Source organism: Aythya fuligula, chromosome 2 (genome assembly GCF_009819795.1).
Source record: "Aythya fuligula isolate bAytFul2 chromosome 2, bAytFul2.pri, whole genome shotgun sequence".
NCBI classification, from domain to species: Eukaryota; Metazoa; Chordata; class Aves; order Anseriformes; family Anatidae; genus Aythya; species Aythya fuligula.
The window spans coordinates 24,944,709-24,967,315 of NC_045560.1; the positions used below are offsets into that span (position 1 = coordinate 24,944,709).

At 38.4% G+C, this 22,607-nt stretch overlaps 1 protein-coding gene across 2 annotated transcripts in view; it reads right to left on the reverse strand.

The window, feature by feature from the left end:
• Window positions 1-22,607, reverse strand: part of CDK6 (cyclin dependent kinase 6) — a 129,456-nt gene that overhangs the window by 50,101 nt on the left and 56,748 nt on the right. The window lies entirely within an intron of this gene.

A 22,607-nucleotide genomic window follows, 5' to 3' on the forward strand; every position in this document is an offset into this window, starting at 1 on the left:
AGAAATAATAGCATAGATGACTTCCATATTTTGCAGCTAAAATCAATCACAAAAATCTCTGCCCTAAAACCAAAAAAACAAACAAAGAAAAAACAAAGTACTTAATGCCAGAAAGAGCATGTGAGTTGGGAAGTGAAAACACGCCTGTGGCAATAAGGGCTGCTGGTGACTAGAAGATGGTCCAAGTAAATCCAAAAATGCAGTATAAATATATGACGATTTAAGCTCGTATCAAGAACTTGCTCCCTGTCACTTGAAATGCAGGCCTGCTGTAGCTGCAAACCCTGTCACTGCCTAATGCAGTTGGTTTTCACCTGTATACATATTGATAGTCTTCACACCAACTTTCACCTTCTTTGGAGAGGCTACCTAATAATATCTGCAAGGCCATTTTAACTGTAGAAGAGAATAACAGCAACCTGTTCTTGTTTATTTTCTTTGTTGTGTACTAGTAGTGGCAAAATCACTTACTATACTGTGTATAGTGAATCAGAAGTATAAAACTTCCTTAGAAGGATGCCAATACCTTAACTGTTTATAATGACAAAGAAAATAGAAAAACAGTATCAAACTAGCATGTTTATGCAACCTCCTGTTTTTATCCAAGTGTTAATGCTATATTGTGGGCTTTTCCCTAAACCAGATAACTGTAAGTACTGATTTCATTGAAGAGTTTTAAAAGGCAGCATTCACTGCTACTGAGGGTCTCCTCCTTGCAGCTGTTGCAGTGATGGCTTATACTTAATGAATTTTTCTCCCTCTTCCCTCTGAAAACTCAACACCTATAATTTAACATTTAAAACACAGCCTCTATTTAAACATATCACAACAACAAAAATGCATACGCATTGAGAGCATTTTATTTCTTGTAACAAAATCATTAGATTCATGCAGCAACAACTGAACTGCTCCATACACAGTATATAGTTAAAACTGCACAACTGAAGCCAAAATATGCACAGCTAAAAGGAATGTTACAGGGGGGCCTCTCTTAGTGAACAAAGCAGGCTCAGTTTGGCTCTTTTTCCCTAGCGCTACCACATCCGCACATCGTTAGTTGGAAAATTCCAGATATATGCTGTAATTTTTTGTGCTTTTTTTCCCAGTACACTTGAGGCTTTAGTGTCCAGATGCCATTTTCCCCCCCTTATCTGTCCCTGCTAGTCTGGGTCTTTGCCAGTTGTGGTCAACAATTAATACAGCAAAAGAAAAATACAGTACACTCCCTGGCAACTGGCAGAGGCTCACAGGAAATACCAAATAAAAACTTTATTATGTATTGTTTAACTATTTTGTTTGCCTGTGGGCCACCCTGTTGTTGGTGTAATTTAGAAAAGCATGCTCCATCTGGATGATCTGTGCGCAGGCTCATTGTTCCCAGAATCTGTCACGCACAATCACTGCTTCAGCCTGTGGCCCTCTGCAGAAAGAAGCAAAGGCATGGCAGCCCTCCAGCCTGCATTCCTTTTCATTAGACAACTTGTGACCAAATGTTAGAATAGAAGAGTAACCTTTTAATATTCATGTAATTAATTTACTTTCCCCTTTAATTATAAACCTTCACGTGAAAAGAAGAAAATAAAAAGACTTTCCTTCATGATTCTCCTCCCTCCCCCATCCTTTCTGCTTGTTTTTTGGGACATGGAAGGTGCTGGGAGTTTCATTATGCATAGGTACTGGTACCTATGAATTTTGGGAAATTCTCGTGATCATAATACTTGTGTGGGTTTTACGTATCAATTGCTCTGATACATTGAATATATTCTTAATTATAAAAAAATGGAGTAATGAAATTCTTTCCAGCTATATGCCCTTGCAGCATCTGCTTCCTTGTCTTAATCAGTGGGGTAATCCATTGAACACAAAGCCATTCTTCTATATTTGAAAACACAATAGACATCTAATTGAAGCTGCCTTTCATACTAAGGTCACCTTATGACTCAAAATACTGTGTCATATGGGATTTTGGCTGTGCGGGCTTAGGTTTGCCAAATCTGCTCTTTTCTTAAAAAACAGTGCCGTTTTTTCAGCTGAGGTTAGACTAATGCTGAACTTGTTAACATGATAGAAAAGTTTGCCTCCCACAACCCAAAAAGTACATTTGATTGCTAAGGAAAGCATCTGTTGATGCCGACGGTAAGGTCCCACCGTAAGAGTTAATTTCAGCACACTGAGCTGGGGCCTACATTTCCATGTTTATATCTTCATTGCCACAGCCCATTCAAAGGAATCCCATTGGAATAGGTGGTAATTCAAGTAGATGAAACTAAGAGAGAAGTTGCGTGTCTTCAAGTCACAGGATTTAAGTTCTTGTTGCCTGATTTTGATTGCAGGTTCAAGAGCTGATGAGGACATTAAAAACTCACAGAAACCACTTGGCATATCAAAGGATGGGGGTCCAAAGGCAGTCTAGTATCCTATGATTTCCATGGCAACTGAACAAATGTTACTGAAGTTCACTCATTTTTCTATTATTAAATAGGTATAACTGCCATGTCAAGTCTGCAAGTGATCAACATAGATATTAGTGGTTTTGCTTAGTTCGTGCATCAACCCATCATAGGAATGAAAAATACCAACAAGATTTTCTTTTTGTGGCCACATGGGCACAAAGATAATGAAGCAAGTTGAGATGAAGGCAGGACTTAAAAAGTTTTTGGAATGTCTTTTAATTAGTTTTAAAATAGTACATAATTGAGTTGGAATGATTCTGTCTGTGAAGCACCTTTAGCAAAGAATAGAACAAAACCGATGTCATTTGTCACATTAATTGCAAATTTGGGGTATAATATTTCACATATTCACTAGGAAAGAATTTCAGCTATGTGACAAATTAAACTGTTTGCTTATAAAAAGTAGCATCTTCTGTCCAGAAGGCAAAGCAGCAATTGGAAATAAAAGTGAACTCAAACACTCCTTGGCCCAAAGCAACACGAAATAATAATAATAGGAAAAAAAACAAAAACAAAAACAAAACAACAAAAAAAAAACAACACAACACAACAACCACAAAACAAAACAAAACAACAACAAAAACGTCCTTGTCATTGTATTTGTTTGGCCTCATTTTCCCTGTTGAAGCACTGACTGGCCCTGTCTTATGCCTCCTCACTTTCTTTTTGCTTCCTTTCCTCCTAGATCCCTCTATTTACACTACACATAATGCTATGAATGTGCCAACATACAGTATTTGCAGGAAATAAGGATGTTAGGAGGTGCGCTAAGCAAAATGCTGAGGTAGGATGGGCTTCATGGTAGACAGAATAGTGTAATTTTAAAAATTATTACAGCATGCTTATGACAAGTCACTTACAATGCAACAGAGGTCAAGCTCCTCCTACAATTCTAAACTCTTTTCCCTTTTTCTCTCCCTGACCAAATAAGCTTGAATGCTAATGTAAAAACTCTGTAATTTAATTTACATGTATTTAAATTGAATTCCTGAAAGGATAACACCCTGAGAATGAAGAGCCATATGCATAACTGCACATGGATTCTTACAAATGTCTCAGGAGAGTAACACGCACATAAGATGTTCCAGAAATCTCCTTTCCTCTGAGGAAAAAGAGATAGAATCAAAACCCTTGATTAGAAGTATTTTGTGAACTAATAAGAAGAATTAATGTATTAACTAGGAATTTATCATGGCAGTAGAAATATTTAATGTTTGGCCATAAATATATAATACTATAAATGTCTTCAAAAAAGGCTATGAAAAAAACCTAGATCTTTATTGAAATTTGCCCTTAACACAGTGATGTTCTAGTCCATGACAAGGGGGTCTTAAAAGTGAATCATCTCTGCTGAAGGTATTATGACAGCAAAAGCTTAGCTGTAGGCAAGTTCGTTCCTGATGTCAAAACATAAATCCATCTTTTCACTAAATGAGCTTCACCTGATAGGATAGTCCTATAACATCCATCATCTTTACAGCCCACTATCTTCAGTTTGCCTGGCCAAATGTGGGAATCCTTTGCAGTGTCAATACTGTCCCAACTCCATATATATACACACATATAAGCCATGCAAAGGAGAATTTCCTGAAGACTGCAGTGAAAGCGTGCAGGATATAACAGTTCTATTGAGCTCCTCAGTTGGACAATGTGCTTACACAGACAGATTAGTTCTGTGAAATCCTCAAAGCAATGTTTGGAGCAGGATATTTTAGTCCTGAAATGAATGCTCCATCAGGATGAAAGGGCTTCCCTTCTCCATTTTAGCATGTGTCTCACCAGGAATTATCGAGAGGTTTGTGCTCACAGCTCCAAATGGGTCACACACGTGAAAGGACGCGTAGGGAATCTTCAGAATAAAATATTAGATCCAACAGATAAATGATTGTCTGTCCCATATCATGTTGTCTTTTCAGACTTCTGGGCTTAATTACAGCTATTGTCTATTGCGTTATTCACATAAAGAACCTAATGTAAATCAGACAACCTGGTATATGCACACTTTCCCTTCCTGGTGAATCCACTCTTGATAAAAAAATCCCTTTAAAAAGGTGAGGGCTGAAGCTATTGGACAGATCTGGATGGCACATTCTACTCTGAAAATAATGGAAATGAGAACATATACAGATGGAGTAAGGAAAAAAAAACAACAAAGTTTTGGAAAAAAAAGTATCATCGCCTGCACGTTCTGAGAACAGCTGAAGGTTTTGTTGTTGATTTTCTGTGAGTTCGTGGTAATGTCCAAAGTCTGCAGAAGGGGATAAATGTGAGCTTCAGAGTTAGCAGGGTCTGAGTCGCATTTTTAGCTAGGGGACCAGACGGTTTGACAGGGGAGCAGTGCAACAGTCGATGTGTCGAAGGCAACTGTACACAGAATCCGCACAGAGCCTCCTCACAGCGGGGTGGGAACTCCACCCCTTTTAGGGCCTCCAGAGCTCTCCGCAGGGTAAATATATAGCTGATGTTGCAAACACAAAGTAGAGCGAGACAGAATTCAGGAAACTCAGGCTAAGTTCAGAAGATGTTTACATTGACTATAAAAATCTGAAAAGTGTTTACATTGAGAGAGGCTTTCTTCTTTTCTGGCTTAATACATAGTCTTTATCCAAACTTGTCAAAACATAATGTGCGCACTTTCTAATTTTTAACCTGTATTTACCTGACACAAACATTCTTTTTTCTATATTTCAAGTGTTTTATCTAATGTTACTTTTTAATCTGTTGTACTTTTCACCGTCTAGCTTAAATTTAATTTGATAATAAATTAATTTAATATTACTATTTCAGTAGTTTTGCTGATAACCGCAGTTATGGATACATTTTTTGTTTTTATGTAGCATTGATTGTTGGGTTAATGGACCTCACCTGGCTACTATAATTTTTAAATGATGTACTTGAAGTATTATTTCACAATGCCTTTCAATGCTTCTTCATATTCTTACACTATTGTAGGATTTTTCATTCACTCATGCATTGAAAATGAATCACCTGTAAGGCCTTGAAAAGTTTAATTTGTTATTTTGACACCGTTGCACCAACACTACAAAAAGAAAAGGGGTCTGCATTCTGCAAAGTACCTGTGGGAACTCTGTCATAAAATCCCCTGAGCTGGACAGTCTCTTACATCAAATACAATTTCCGTAGGTCATTACTGCTCTCTGTATACTCTACTTGTCCAAAGCAGCTTGAGTACTTGTTCAGAGAAAGTACCTATATTTTTCAAATAGAATATGAAAACCTGGAATGAGAACCTGGCTACAGTGAAATTAAAGGGATGTTTTCCATTGACTACATTGAAGCGAGGATTTCATACCCTGGAGGTTCAACAGCGGTGTGTCAGTTCACCTTCAGCAAAATTTGAAGCTAATATCGAAATGAAGTAATTTTCTTGCTCTGCATTTTTGTTGTCTTTATTTTGTATCAAAGGGATCTTTGCTAGTCAAGTGACTGCCTGCAGATAACAGGCTTCATGTATAAAGCTTAGCTTGTACTATAAATTCAGTTTTACTGCAAATTCATGGTTTTTACATTTTCAGATATTGATCATAATCTGTAAGTGGATTTGATATATGTCAAATATCATTGACTAGTTCTATACACAACTTGAATTCATCTGGGTGCAGTGTATGACACTGTCTGCTTTTAACGCCCTCTGAAATTACATTTCAAACCGTATTTTAAGTTCATAGCCAACTTTGCACAAACCAGAAAAGTCCATAGTTTAACGACAATCTTTTAGTCTCTGTTCCATCTACATCATTTTGTCTCTAGAAAATTTAGTTACATTTTTTATAGACAGATTTATTTTTTTCCCCACAAACTGGTTAAAACTAGTTTTCTGGAACTAGGTTATGCACAGACTTTGGTCCATTTAACAAGGTCAGACTGTTTATTCTTGACCAAATTCTTTCCCACTGTAAAAGGTACTTTTAAATGCCACATTCCAAAACCAGTGCCAGTAGGTCACTGAAGCATATTTTCCCACACGAACTGATACCATGCACAGGCCCCTCCTTATTTAATTCTTCTGGTGTTTAAATTACATAAGGTGCAGGATGTCTTTACTGTCACAAATCACTTAAATCTATCCATAACTTAGTAGCACTGAATCTACACAGTGCCAGCTGTGTCTTTATGAACTTAAATAGTTCCATTCATTTCAAAGCATTAGTGTCTCTTTAAAAAGTGACCAGCATCAGACAGTGAAAGAGAAACAAAAGGGCAAGTAAAACATTCAAATAGAAAATAAAAATAGAGCAAATGCAAAATAATCATCATTGATTTAAAGACATTCCCTTTTATTCACCTTATAATTTGGCTTAGGCCACTGAGGCCATGCTGATTCATAAAAGCTGTAGTACATGGCCAATATGATGCACTGCAATAGCCGTAAGAAAACACAGCCTAGGAGCGCATTCCTAATTTTTAAGCTATGTTTCCAGGCTGTTTTTCATTTTATGGAGCCAGAATATAAATATGTAAACGAAATTAAGGAAAATACTATTGCATTAAGAAGATACATATCTGCTTCTGATCCTCTCAGTTTAGATGTTACACAGAGCATGTTTTGAGATATATTTTTTCTTAATGTAATATGGTGTCCAGATCAACCCAGCATATTAAACTGCACACAATGATTTTCAAATTTGCTAGCAATTTTCCTCATTCTAAGAATGACTTGATTGGTTCTGTCCTTTCAAATGCAACATGAGATAGAACATATAAGAAAAATGTGACAAATCTATTTCCAAATAAAGCAGGGTTGAAGAGCATCAGCTAAATCTTTTTCTGAGTCATACTGTCATTGTAATTACAGTACCAGTGATGGAAGCATCTTCTTTGCAGTGATCAGTAATATCAGTAAGGTAGCCAAAACTGAACTGCCTTTAATGAACATGAGACAAAATATTTATTGCCCTTAGTGAATATTAGAACAAATTTATTCAAGTACTCACACTGAAGCAGGTTAAAAATACAGAATAATAAGGAAAAGTGTGTTTGATTATACTTTGATTCAAATGAAACACATTAAAAAGTAGCCCCCCAAATTAAAAAATATTCACAGGTTCTCCTATCTACTTTTTCACTGAAATTTCAAAACCTTTAACATGACTCTTTAAATTCTAGCATGAAATCTATGACCTGCTCCTTTTTTTGCCCTTGAAGAACTCGGTCACACCGTCCAATAGAAAGCATTTGAAAATAAATGGTGGAACAACCATTTTTCTTTTTAATGAAGAATGGTCTTAGCATTTTGTGAACAAACTACTTGTTTTGTATACTTTGCAGTGAACCCTGTAAGAATGCTAAAAATTTTTATCACCGTCCCCTAAAAAGTGCCAGGCTTTATGCCAGAGTGAACTAAACAGCTACTTTGCCTTTTCCATACAGCCAGTCAGTAGAATTAGTGTTAATACAAACTAGCACTTAGTTTGTATCTCAGTGTTACTGGTGTTCCAAGCAGGTTCAAAAACATTACTTTACTACTCTGAAAACTATCACCCTAAGTGGTATTACAAGAAGTTCATACCACTCTGTAAAGTCCTAACTGCTTTATGGTAGCCCCGAAGATATATGTTGGCAGCTCCTGATAGCTTTCATTTTCAAGCTTACTTTTGGGATTAGTAAGACTCCCACAGGCTTAGGTCTTGTATTTTCTCACACTCAAAATCTTTCTTCTATGTATATAACAATGTATAACAATATACAACACGGAAGAAAAAACTTTCTATGTTTTTTGAAGATGGAACATCCTTAGACTGCGCTAGTTTATAGCCTTTTCTGCCTGAAAATTGAATTAGTACAGGGGACTCCCATATTACATTTCTTAGAGGCTAGGGGAGGAGGAGCAAACTGACAAGAAGTGATGATGGAAGTCATGTATTTCTTTGTTTTGCTTTATAAAAGGTGTAAAAATCCTGTGTCCCTGAACAAATAAAACAGCAGGATATAGTTTTCCTCTAGGTCTTATTCCAAATACTCCAGTGAGAAGGTCTCAGCTTTCTCACCATTTTGCTGTATATATTTGTACTGATATCGGTGTGTGACATGTGTATGTACTTCTGCAGTTCTTCCCATTGCTTCTCTCTCTCACAGACATCTCACCACTGGCTCTTCTGCACTTCCACTTAGAGTTCTGTCAAACCTGCTCACCCACATAACTTAGATTCCTAACTGGCCTTGCATATGTTTTGTATTTTGGGTGGTGGTTCTTATTATTTCAGCTATATATTCAAGAAAAGTGTTTAATTGCTTTTACAGATTTATCCAAAACATACCTCTGCTTTTATGCTTCAGTTAGACTTCATTTCACTGGGAACTGTCTCAGCTCTGCCCATATCTTGATGGAATTCTTGATAAGTGATGTTCTTTATGACTCATCCCAAACAGAAAGCTAAAAGCCCAGACAGCAACAGTATCAGGCCCAACTTGGGCTGGATTCATCTCATCTGACTTCAGATCTGACTACAATGTAGATGTTCACATCTCAGCTGGTCACTCTTGACAGTCAATGGAAAGAAGTAGGTACTTTTAGAGACTGATTCATCTGACCTATGCTTAATGTCTTCTTTAAGCTGAGAAAACTCACACTTCATTTTACTGATTTTACTGATTAGATCTCCTTTGTTTACCATGAGGTCCCATGGACTAGCTTAGAGGTAGACAACTACATTTGATCAGATAAATCTCACTTACAGAATTTCTACATCAGGAGATATTCACGCAGCCATCCAAATCCCCTTATAGTTTTTCTTTCTTTCAGCTATTCCTCTGAGACACCCAAGAAATGGTTCTTGATTTAAAAGCAAAAAATTGTCTGAGGGACGCAGGGACACACTTTGATAGTTTTATCCTGAGGAATGCATCACTACTGCTTCTTTTAGCTTTCTTTTGGCAGCATGTATACATACCTGCTAGGTGCTTAGAGGGGATTGCCTGGACATTGGTGGACATTTCCTAATCACCACTCCATTTTTTTCTGGTCAGCACTTGACAGTATTAAACTCTGAATTTATTCAGTATTGATTTTTTCCCTCTAATTTCTTCTAGCCCTCTGGGGCAGTATCAAGCCCCCTTTTTTGAAAACTTTTGCAAACGCTTTAAGCCATTGAGAATTTGTAACTTATGACAGATGATCATCAATTTTTCCTCAGAAAGATGTGATCTCTTGTGATCTCTTCCCAATTAGGACAGTTTCTGCATCAACCATGTACTCCAAGTCTCTCTGATTCCTGTTAGGAGTATCATGATCCCTGCAGATCTATGCAGTATGATGGCCTGAGTCCGTGCTGATGAAGCCATGTGCTTCACTGTTATTCCCAGTAATATTGTAGCAAGTTGGATCTATCTTTTTTAAGGGAAGAAACTTCTTTCCTATACAACCATGGCACATCTTGCACTTGCTTTCCGTTTTCTCTATGCCTTCCACAGAGCAGATTTTTTTTTGTGTAGTTTGAGCAGGGATTTACCCATCTCAACATGCACAACGGTTTTGGAAGCACAGTTGCCCCTTCCTTTCACTGATACTTATAGATAACACCCAGTGCATCTCCCCACAGATTTTTGATTCTTTACCTAAGCTTTAACTTCCAGAGTACTACCATCTGCTACCATCATTGTGTTTGTTACTCAAAGGTGACAGAAAATCCCACCTGCCAAATGCCTTTTCAATTTGCATATCACTATCCTCTCCTCTGGGAAGCTTGTAAAAAAACAGGGGATCATTGCAGCTGTCTCAGTAGATAACCCATACACATTTGTCTTTCTGTAAACTGTACAAAAGAAGAAAATGAAAATCTTCTGAGGATGCATGTTTCTTTGAAAATGAATTCCTCATGGGTCCAGCCAATACTGTGCTCACAACTTCACCAAAAGCACACAGCCTGTCCTATCTTCTAAATTTCTCTCATACAAATGACAGTGAAAATACTGCAGACCTTTAAGCACTTCTAAATGGTGGGTGTTGTGTTTTTTTTTTTTGAGTGGTATGCTAAGTTCTTTCTATACTACTAGACCATTGTCTTCTAAGTCTATGGTGTTTCTGTGTCAATATTGCCACAGCACTTTAAGCTTTGGAATTTGTGCTCAATATGAGCCAAACAGGGTTTGAAACATGGACAGACAAAAGAAGAAGAACTTGGAAGAGCCATTTCCTTCAAAGAAAATGAAGAAGTCATGGTCTTTTGTCCACTGACAGCGCTTTTCACCTAAAACCATCTTCCAATGTTGATCAATGAATAAACTTTCCGTAACAGGAACAGAGTGCTGCATACATGTGACAGTGGCTGTGGAGCTGACACATCTGTACAGCATCAAGTTTCTTGTAATTACTGGAAAACTCCACATTCACAGATTGTGTGTGCAAGGTAAAAGAGCTCCTCTGGAAGCAACTCACTATCCACTAGGCATTTTTCCTCCTGTTCTGGAGAATAGAATATAAGTATTTTCAGATCATTTGTGCTAAAAATAAGGCTGTTAAAAATGTTGAGTTGCTTCCAAAAAGAGGTCATTTACCTTAAGCACAGCAGATGAACTAGTGCAGCATAGAAGAAAGAAATACCATGGACTGATTTTTCCACTAGACACTCGATTTGTCTCAGCCAAAGACCTCTTGCTCTGAACTGGCTCAAACGCCTGCCCTTTGGATCTGCTCAACGTGATCTACTGCTAACAACCAAGGTGGAAAACAACATTAGAGGTGTAATAAGGTGTAACAATAATACTTTTAAGTAAGGATAGTAATTTTAGATGTTAATAGCCATATTAAATATGTACTATCACTTTTTTTCTGAACCAGAGCTAAGGGTAAAGACCAAGAGCTAGCTGAAGGCACATCTCTGTCTATACATTGCTCCAAAAATTATTTCTTCTTCTTGATCAACAATAAGGTAGCTATTCAGATGGCAGTTTTCCATGGTTACATTCTCACATGGAGCCCTCATGGTGCAACTTATATCTGTGCTAAATCAAAACAAACAAACAAAACAAAACAAAACAAAACTCTTCTGCTTCCTAAGCAAAAAGTTCCTACTCTTGTTATTCCTCTTTTAAATCTACAGCATGACCTCAGAACAAAATCAACACAAATTTGCATGTTTGCTTTTATTGCATGTGATTTTTTCTCCTATACCTATGAGCCCTAGATTCACTGCTCATGTTTTGTAAGGCTAGTTAGATTTTGTTTGTTTGCTTGTTTGTCTTTTTATATTCCGCTATTTGTCACTCAGGCTCAGCAAATGACCCTATTTCAGATCAATCTGAATTTTAACATCACATATGTACTGTGTCTTCAAACAGTATGCAGTCATTCTTTTTGATTTTCCTAACTGGAAAGCTACTTTAAGACATCTGTGTCATTCCATAGTTGCCCTGGAGAGCTGAACAACTTGCTGACTGCAAACCAATTGTCCACAAATCACTTCTTCCATGTTAATCATGAGTTTGAAGGCTATTTCCATAGACTGTCTATGTAGAACAACTTTGTCTTGAATTCACTACAGGAAATAGAGACGGCAAAATCCAAAGCAATAATGAGCTCACCCACTGCTTTAGCTGTTCTGTCTTGCACTGGAATTCTACCCGCTCTGTTTTCAAAATTATTTTTTCCCGTTTTGCAATGGATAACTTCTGTGTGCACTTGAGAACAATTAGATTTCTTATTTTCAAATCTCCTACTTTTTAGCATGTCTCATCTAGTAACTAATTTATGGACTTTCTACACTTTTTGTAGAGCAAGTTATACATATTAATAGCCCAGTTTCTACTACTGCTGTTCATCTGTCTGACTTAGACAAAACTGAAGCTGCTGTGTGCACCTGCAAGGTCTCACTTTCAGTCCGGAGGAACTGAAATTGCATATATATTGCATCCAAATGCAATTTATTGGATCACTATTTCCTATTTCATTCTGCCTATTAAACATAGAACTCTTCTTCTAGAGTTTCAGACAAGCAGTTTCTGTGGCAGCTGCATCACCTGATTCCTTTCAGAAGGGAAATATTCAAGGTTCATGGTAAATCTCACAGATCCCCACCATGTATTTTGGCTTCTTTGATTGCAATTTTCCATCACGGCTAATGTATCCTGTCAGTCTCCATGTCTCTGTGTCAGAAGAATGCAAATGTCTTCAGGTCTCCCTCTCTTCTTCCTCTCTCTAGCTCTTGGTAGTATTCAAACCCACTCAGGTCAACACCTGTCCTTTACTTGTATATCATGGCTTGATAGCAGATAGCTGAGGCCAAATATGAATTCTGAAGCACCATCAGAGCTGGGCTACCTAGAAAGGCTACCAGAAATGTTCCTTTCTGTGCCTTTTTCTCACCATTGCACCATACAGGGCACAATGCTAAGGTCAGCTCCCACTGCTTTTCATTCAGTAGGCATTTGTATTACTTGAGCTGGGAAAATGTAAGTTTGCAGGATGCACACTAAGTAAAAAAAACGACATACAGTGTCTCCTGTCTGGTTCATTTTCACATCCAGGTGTTCACTTTACTTCCACAGTAGCCTGTTTCTGCTTACTTTCACATGATGATTTTTCAGTTCAAGTCCTTGTTGCAGGTTATTTCTGTCAGCCAGTTCCAAGTTCATCCAAGCTTTTCTGGCATCCTGCTTTTATCCAGGCTTTTCTGATCAGGTTTTTAGCAGTCAGGTTGGTTGTCATTCATAGATATGTCTTGCCAGATCTATTCCTTTTCCAGATGGGGAATGTTGCAACCAGACTTCCCAATCCATCTGGACTTTCTCAACTTGCTGTCCTGACAAAGATTCCATTTTTGCCTTCAGATCATCTTTCACCCCAACTTGGGAAACTTCCAGGTCGCTTTTTCACTTCTTTGGTGAAGTGTCTCTCTGATTTATATCTCATTTTAATTCTTCGCACTCTCATGCTAGGCTTTATTTTGATGGTAGCCCCCTTTTGTTATGTTCTATGAAATAGAACATGATTTATTCTAGCTCATCACAATACAGCTAAGTTGCTCACCATTTTTATCTTTGCAAAATGATTTCACCCTAACATTTAAGCCAATCCATCTGACCTGCTTAAAGCTGTTTCCATTCAGGGTGGAGCTCACAAAGGGTATCTCTGTTAAATTTGACTATATAATGCACATAATGTCTTGAAGGGGCAAATACAGAGAATCAGTCATCAAGAACAACAGAAATTCAATAAACTCTGTCTCAGAATAAGTTAAATTACTTGCCTGTGCTGGTCCTACTGTGGGGTACTTCAGAATCTCACTACTTGTTTCCTAACTTCCTGACTATATTAATTTAATGCTACTTCACACTAACTAGTTCATATACCAACTTTGTTCTTTTACTCATGTTCTCCCTCTCTGTCTCCTTACTGACATTTTAGATACCAATTGTATTTACTGTCATAAATAATTTATTAAATTAAATCAGTGTTTTCTTCTTGTCTCACAGAAAACGGTTTCCCCTTTCTTGGTCAGTAGACAGCAATCCATCCTTCCCTGTGCCTGTACTTGTCCCATATCATTTCTCTGAGGCACAGAGAAAACAAACAGCACACAGTATTCTTGATGAGGTCTGTTCAAGTAATTTGTGTTGTAGCATCAGTATTTTCTCATCTGTAATAAAGCACACTACATCTAACAGTCTAAATTTCCATTTGCTCTTTTTATGCACCAGACCAGTGACTCACAGGCTGCCTGTGATCCTTGTTGCTCCTTACTAAGCTATTGTTAAATCCCCAAAGCTGACCACCTTCAGTTAGCAGGTTAGCTCACTTTCTAGCTTGCAATTCTTTTAGTGTAACATATTTTCCTCTTCATTTATCCACTTGATTCTAAAAGACAGTAAGTCTAGAGAAATTCAGATTAATTAACTGATGCCCTATACTGTACTGAAATCTGGATAAGCTAGGGCTATTATACAGTTTAGCAAGTGAGTTATCTTTTCACTTTTTGTGGGGAATAATGTATGCAGCAATATGTAATTGATTTCTCTAATGCAGGAAGCCAAATACAAGGCCTTGGACATCTGCTACCATTCAGCATACAATAACAAAGAATATAATGGAGTTAAATTAAGAATGGGAAATGGAAGGCTGGACATCAAGGAAACTTTCTGAGAGTGATTATATAGAGGTTTTGGAACAGGCTCCCATGGGAAGTGATGGAATCCCTATTTCTTGGCACATTTAAAGTTAACATGGGCAAAACATTAGAAATGACATAACAGAGAACAATCTTGCCTGACTCAGAAAAAGACTGGATGATTTCATGTTTCTTCTGATTTTGAGCTCTAGAATTCCACACCAGTGACACTGGACAAGTACTAAGTACTGATAGGCTAAGGGAAATTTCCTCTGGTGTACCTGTGCAAGGGAATTTTCAATTAGAAACAACTCCTACAGCAGGACTTTGGGCAGTGTGCAGAGAAAATTTATGAATAGTTCCCTGAAAAACATGTCAGCAACTCATTTTTATTGTATGTAAAGCCCTAGGAGCATTTCCATCAGCAGTGCACAGATGCCTGCCTTCACTCTGGAATAGCACACGTTCGAAGGGGAGTATGCTATTTTCTCTGCTCCTCTTCCTTCAGCCATCTCACATTCAAGTATCCGACAGGCCCATGCCTGCTAACCCTGTGTGCTCTGATAAGAGCATAACCTGAGGCTGTGTTTTAGTGTTTCAGGATGGTTTGAAATTATGTGGGAACAGTTTTGTAAATACACAGGGAGAGACCTTGTCAAACAATCAAATTGTTTTTACAATCCAACCCACTCAATTATCTCTGGGAGTAGATGTAAAAACAGACCCGCTTAAATCAACAGAAAAATAGTACAAAGAAGATGTAAATCACTGGGTGGGGGAAATGCACCACATATTTTTGTATCTGAAAACAGAAGATAGAAGTGAAGTCCGACAATAGCAGAATGCTCTTTTATAATATAGAGAATCACAGAATGGCTGAGGTTGGAAGGGACCTCTGGAGGTCATCTGGTCCAACCACTGCCAAGCAGGATCACCTAGTGCATGTTCCATGGGATGGCATCCAGGCTGGTTTTGAGTATCTCCAGAGAAGGAGACTCCACAGCCTCTCTTGGCAACCTGCTCCTGTGCTCTGTCACCCTCACAGTAAAGAAGTGCTCCCTCATATTCAGCCAGAAATTCCTGTGTTTCGGTTTCTGCCCGTTGCCTCCTGTCCTGTTGCTAGACTCCACTGAAAAGAGTCTGACCCCGTCCTCTTGACACCCTTCCTGAAGATATTTATACACATTGGTAAGATCTCTTTTCCAGGCTAAACAGGCCCAGTTCTCAGCCTGTCCTCGTACGACAGGTGCTCCAGTCCTCTAATCATCTTCGTAGCCCCCCTCTGTATTTGTTCCAGTAGCTCCATATCCCTCTTGTACTGGGGAGCCCAGAACTGGACACAAGACTCCAGGTGTGGCCTCACCAGGGCTGAGCAGAGGGGAAGATCACCTCCCTTGACCTGCTGGCAACACTCTTCTGAATGCAGCCCAGGATCCCGGTGGCCTTCTTGGCCACAAGGGCACATTGCTGACTTGTGGTCAGCCTGCTGTCCTCCAGGATTCCCAGGTCCTTCTCCGCAGAAATTACATACTTTAAGTCGGCACTGTGTTACTAACAATATCTATGGAATCTTGTTAAGTGAAAAAAAAAAAAAAAAGAAAAAGAGAAAAGAAAATAAAGAGACAAGACAAGAAAAAAGCATTTCATTTTATCTTCGCATCAACATCTGAAGGCCTATTCACACTGAGTACTTTTTTTTTTTTCTTTTAAAATAAAAAAATTTTACTCAAAGGTAGCAAGGGAATGCCTCACAAAAGCAGAATTAAGAGGAACCCCAAAATTATCAGGCATCAGATGAAAAACAAAGAGCTTTTCTTTCTGTATATGTTAACTACAGCCAATAATATAAGTCGTTCAAAAATGAACTAGATGAAATCACAGAAGATGGGTACTTTAGCAATTATTAAAGACCACAATTGAGAGTGAATCTCCAGAACGGGAAATTGCTACATTCCTGATTGCTGGAAGCTGGTTACTTACTCTTACTCTCCTTCCTAAGCATCCTCTGTTGGACACTATCCTTTGATAATGAGCACAATAAACCTTTACTCCAGCAGCCCAGCAGAAACCTCCTTTGTTCTAATATGAATTGTGCTAGGAATTCTATCATTTCTTCTTTTATTTATTTTATTTTTTTTCCCACCATCACAAGAAAGATTTATTCTGCAAGGTTGCAGTGGTGCAGCTGCTGGGCTGCAAAACGTGCTCAGCTCAGTGTGGACAAACTCTGTAATCACATGAGATGTATTCTAATGTTGCAGCTCTGAAAAGCTTTTTGGCACAGGAGACATTCTCATGTGGAGCCAATTTACTTGTTTACTGTAAAATAATTTACTTTCTTTGAAAGATTAAAAGATAGGCTTTTTATGGTTCATGATAAACCTGGGCCTGAATCAGAGCAGAGGGTTGCATTCTCTGCATTCCTAGCAGGTCTCAAGGGTGAGCTGTGGCATCAGCTGTGGAGGAAGAGCACAGAGCCCTGAACTCAGGCCTTGGCACCTGAGGGTAAAAAATGCTTCAGAGATACCCTTAGAAGTTTTCTTAGAGTTAGTTACCATAAGAGCCTTAAATGAACCAGTAACTGGTTCATCTAACATCTTCAAAACAGAGTAAGTCAGCGTGAATTGTGAGGTTTTGAAAAACATTTCCGCCTTTGAGTTAGTTTAGTTATTCGAGTCCTCAGCTGAAGACTTCAGATGTGGTTTCATAACTGACTCCAACAAATCTAAGACTGTGGTATCTATGGAGTGGATGACCCCATCCTTCTGCTCACACTGCCCTGTGTCAGTGCTTTCACTCACGTGGCCGTGCAGTGATTTGCATCCACTAATCCAACTGAAAATGAGTAACCCCTGTTTATGGGGCTCATTTTCAGTCACACTGCAAGTGCATGACCACAAAGGCAGATGCAAGGGAAGGGATGGAAGCGTATGGCCAAAAGCAGGACTATCCTTTCTGCAGCTGTAGAAATGTTACATCTCTTTATGCTGACTGTGAAATGGCATCCTTAGAATAGTATCTCTAGGATGTGTTTCTAAAAATAACAGCCTTACCATAAATCCTGTCTCACTATGAGCGCTCTTCTAGGCAAGCGAGACTAGTAAGTTTTCAAAATGATCCTATATTATCATTATTCCATTGAACAAAAGCAAGTTCTATTCTAATTTCCTACCTTTGTCCACCTATATTTCTATATTTGCCTTTGATAATATCGTTACATTAAGCAATCTGTTTGTTCATTGTTATTTTCATATAAATCCGAACTCTCTTAGTGAACATCTGATCTGAAGTCAATGTAAGTATATACTGAATTTTTTTCAGTCAGCTGCAGACTTCATTGTCAATGTGCCGATAATGATTTTCATTCTTAAGATGGCTCCAGAGATAAATGACTCATTTTATGTGATGGAAATAACTTTCCTATAGGGTGTTTGGGAAGATGCAATAAAGCTTCCTTCAGTTATCCAGATGTTAAAATATCAGGGAAATCCACTCATTTCTTCACAAAGCCAGATACATGGACATTCTATGCAGTGCTCTGTATTAGTAGGGAAGACAGATTTTCCTTAAATAAACCAACCAATTTAATCGTATTGCATTCCTAAATAACCACAACCTTTCAGCAGCACTCACAAGCTCAACAACACATATTTTGATCCTCTGGCTGGCTGGCTGTGACTCATTTTCCTTTTCAGGGACATTTGGGTGGACTGGAGAAATGCGCCATGAGGAAAGAACTTAAGACTGGGGCTCAGATCTAAGGTGATGTGCTTCCTCATACCAGTGAAGGCCCAGTGCATACCAAAACAGAGTCAATTCCACCTGTCTGAGGGAGGCAGACTTATATTCTTATCAAATTCTGTATGAGATGAAGCCTAGTGTCACTGTACTGATTCCATTAGGGCACTCTTTAATACATCCCAGATTTTGCCTCTGATTTACCAGAAGCAGGTGCTTAATTAATTCCCATAGGTCTACTCCTATGTTTGATGCTACCTGTGAGCTTTAAGGAGATTGCTGAATCAGGCCCAATGAAGGCATTAACCTAATGCAACTTAGGTTAAAGTTGTATTGAAACAGACTTCAGGTTTGCTGGAATGTAGCCAGCAGATGAATGGACTATGCAGGCTGTATTACATACACATAAATATTTGGGTTTTGGGAAGCATAGCACCATAAAAAGGTAGCTGAAAAAAAAAAAAAAAAAAGAAAAAAAAAGATCCAAAGCAAAAGAAACTTCTCTGTGCTGTTTTCAAGCTCTTAACTATTGTATTAGCTCAGATGAGAGTTTACATTCACATTATTTACTAACAGGTGGCATTTATTAGTATCTTACAACGCCACAGTGGGCAGAAACCAGGAAAGCACTCACTCCTCTTTGGAAGAGCTTTTTTTCTATCTTTTTGTTGTTGTTTTTGTTGCTGTAACTAATTTATACATTTATTTTTACAAAGTAAGCCCAGTTAGTGAAAATTATTTTATGCTCCCTTGCTACTATACCAACAAAATGAAATCCAAGTTCCTGCATGATGTGACATGTAAACCATTTGTGCAGAAGTGACTGCCAGGAAATGGATGGAAAGTTTTTATCCTGAAGAAACACTCAAATAAAATGCTAGCGTAATCTAAAATTATTCACTGACAGTAACTGCGGGATTTTTTGTGTTTTCTCTTTTTAATTATCAATTTAGCTGAGCTTAGTATTCAACAGTTTAGGACATCAGCAGAAAAAGCGATGTGATTCCCTTCTGATGTTCAGTAAATCTGAAAACAAGTTGTTGTTTTTTTAAAAGGAAGACATAAAGAAATTTTGTTTGCATTTCATGGGAAAAAAACATCAGTATTGCTGCCATCTAAGGTAAAGCACACATGTTTTCAAAGAAAGTATTATGAACGTGTTACTAACATTTTGCCAGTTTCACTCAGGTTCTTTAAGGCACATCACGATTTCAAGGCTGGACATCTTCAGCTCCACCTAGATGCTGTGATCATGACTGCGTGCACTTATCTCCGCATTCTGCTGCGCCTCAAGTCAGCTTCATTTCCTTTCTTTAAGGCAGTTAGAAGTCAACACAGAATAGAGAAATGGTTTATTTCTCTTTCATGATGTAACTTCAAATTTTCAAGACGGCCACTTGTTACTTTGTTGAGAGAAAGTTAAAATCAAGCATCCATTTTTCGGGACCAGTAAAAAAAGTGATAGTTCATTAACTTTTGCTATCAAACTCTAACATTTCAGTCACATCAATCCACTTCTTTCCTGTGAAGCTTCTCTGTTATCACAAAGCCTATTCAAAATTTCCCCAAGGGCCAAGACCAGTACTTGAAAAGGAGCCTAACTTTGGATGAAACCGAAAGCGTGCTCTATTATCCACCCTCTGAGCCTCCCCCCACCCCGACCTCATTCTTTCTCTAGAAGCTGTTATTTCAGACCTGTATCAGTTCTCAGTCTGACCACAGCTGGGAGCAGTGATCTCCACCCTGCCCCCCCAAGCATGTGTAACATTAGTTTGAATCTTTTATTCATTCACTGAAGTATCAAGAGGTCTCTTTAAATGAGAGCAGCACGACCAGATGACTGGTCGGCCAGAAGGATTCTGCAGTATTGTAGAAATAACTGGCTGTCAGAGGGAGACTGCTTTGAAGTTACCACTTGCAGCACCCAGAGTACCAGGGTTGGATCAGTTTTTACTGGATTACTTTCATGGCAAGCTCTTTTTGTCTCATCTGAAGAGTTTCTTTGTGAGCAAAGAATGAGGATGCATCTTGGGAATGATCTGATACTTCAAAAGATGTTTCTTGTAGTTTATCTTGCAGTAAGCTTCTCTTGTGAAGGAAATGCTGCAGAACCCTTCTATTGATCACAGTGATAGCACATGCAATGTGCCTCTTCTCATTGGGCTGTCTGCAGTATCATATTTCAATAAAACTCCAAAGAAAATCCGTGCAAGCTAGGAGTTTTTATTAATTGACATATGTTTAGATATGTGCTCTCTTTTATAAGGCAACATTTTTCCTGTAAACACTTCAAAACAAATCTGATCCTGCTGAAGTATACCCACTGTCTGGCAAGGAGCTCCAATTTGGATTTCATTTGGGAAACAATAAAGTCAAGAATATATTTATGTTTCAAAAACAGAAGACTTTTTTATTATTATTATTAAAAAAAAACAACTGTATTGCATTTTAATGGAGGAAAAAGGAAAGAAAGCAAGCAAGAAAAAAAAAAAAAAGAATCAGCACACCAAAGCAGCTAGCCAAAGATAAAAGTTGCATTCAGAAAAGGAAAACTCATGGCCTAACTGGGTCAGCTACTACACATTTAGTAAGTTTCTAACCACTACTTGTTCTGTAAGAGCAATGAAGACTGACATTTCAAACCACACTACATTATCACATTGCAAGTAGGGGTCCCCTTTGGTTACTACGCACATATACAACAGTTGGTTTTGAAGGTGTTAAACACTAGGCATTCAAAAATAATACATTTTAAACTTAAAAAGACATTATTTTTCTTAGGCCTGCTGTCAACATGAAAATTGTATTGGCACTCTGATTTTGCTCATAGCTTTTATTTTTAAATAAGAAAATAATAGTAGAGTAAGTTCTAAGTGTGAAAGCCATTATCCAGGCCTACATCCATACACTTTATTTGGCCTTGGTGGCTGAACAATTTTAATACTCTCTAGCACAGCTGCAATTACAACTGCATGATTGTGGTAACACAGTGCTAACTTGCATGTGGACGACCTCAGCCTGAAGAACTCTTGGTCGCAGCAACGCTAAGGGTGCTAGTGAATGGGTTTTGAAACACCATTTCTAGCTCCCAAGTGTTAGGTACTTGAATATATGTGCATCTTTCACAGAGAAATTCTAGCAATGTTCTCATCCAAGCTGGCCTTAGTCTGGTTTCGCCTTAGTAAATATATCAGTATGTATCAGCACTGTATTTCTGGGTCTTTTGACACACCTTTGACCCTATGCAGGCTACATGGTCATATACAAATGTCTCCACAGTTTTGTAGATGCTTTTTCATCATCTTTTGCAGACCTATTCCAAAACACCCTGCTGGCAGCCTTAGAGAACTCCAAAGTTTTAGATTAAAGAATTTTATGGATCAATAGAAATAATCATTGAAGCTGTTACTGCTTCTGACTGACTACCAGGAAATGAAAAATTACAGCAATTCAGGAAGAACTCTTCTCTCCTTTTCCTCAAAGGTCTGTTTTGAGTTACAACATAATCAATCTTCACTGACCTCAGCTGAGAGATTCTTTCAGCTTTGGATTAGGCTACATCCTACAGGCAATGAAAAAACCCAACCCTAAAACACACGTTTACATATGCTTTGTGTGAAGAGAATACTTTCCTATGTTTAGCAAGATGTTGATACTGTTTTCTGTTGCTTCCTTCCTTTGGTCCTGCTGAAGCCAGAACCCAGGATGTCATTGTTAGTTCACAGACCAGTGATGAGACTCTTACAGTAACTAATAATAACAACGGATTGCTTTTTACTAATGTGAGCCAGGCTAATTGCTATGGTACAATGTAAAATGCAAAGTGCACTCCTTTCAGTTTCCTTTCTCAGCAGTATTTCCTTTCCTGTCTTTAGCATAAGTGATACTGCCATGGCAGTTTTGATACTCAGAACAGAAAATTGAAAGAAAAATAATAATGACCAAGTAACAAAACCAAATGACATCCAACATGTGTGTGGCATCGTTACTCTTCAATACACCTCAGATGTACTGTGCCAAGCTAACAGCAGCTGGTTCCAGAGGCAGGGCCAGTAAGTGTGGAAATGGTGTCAAAAAGTAAGGAGCTGGCAGAGCTTTCCTACCAGCTAATGCAGGAGAGGGCCAGACCTTCTGGGACCGAGCTCTGGTCTGAGCCAAGGACAACCTGGAGAGCTCCTGGGAGAGAGGCAACGGTGTCAGGTGGCCTAGAGATACTGGAGGTGCTCTTTAACAGCTGGCTTGGGGAATAGCTGTGATTTTGGCTGCCAGGTCCAGTTGAGCGGTCTCCAGGCACAGTTCTATTTGGAACCAATTGCTGACATATGGGACCAAGCACTGAATCCATAATCACAGA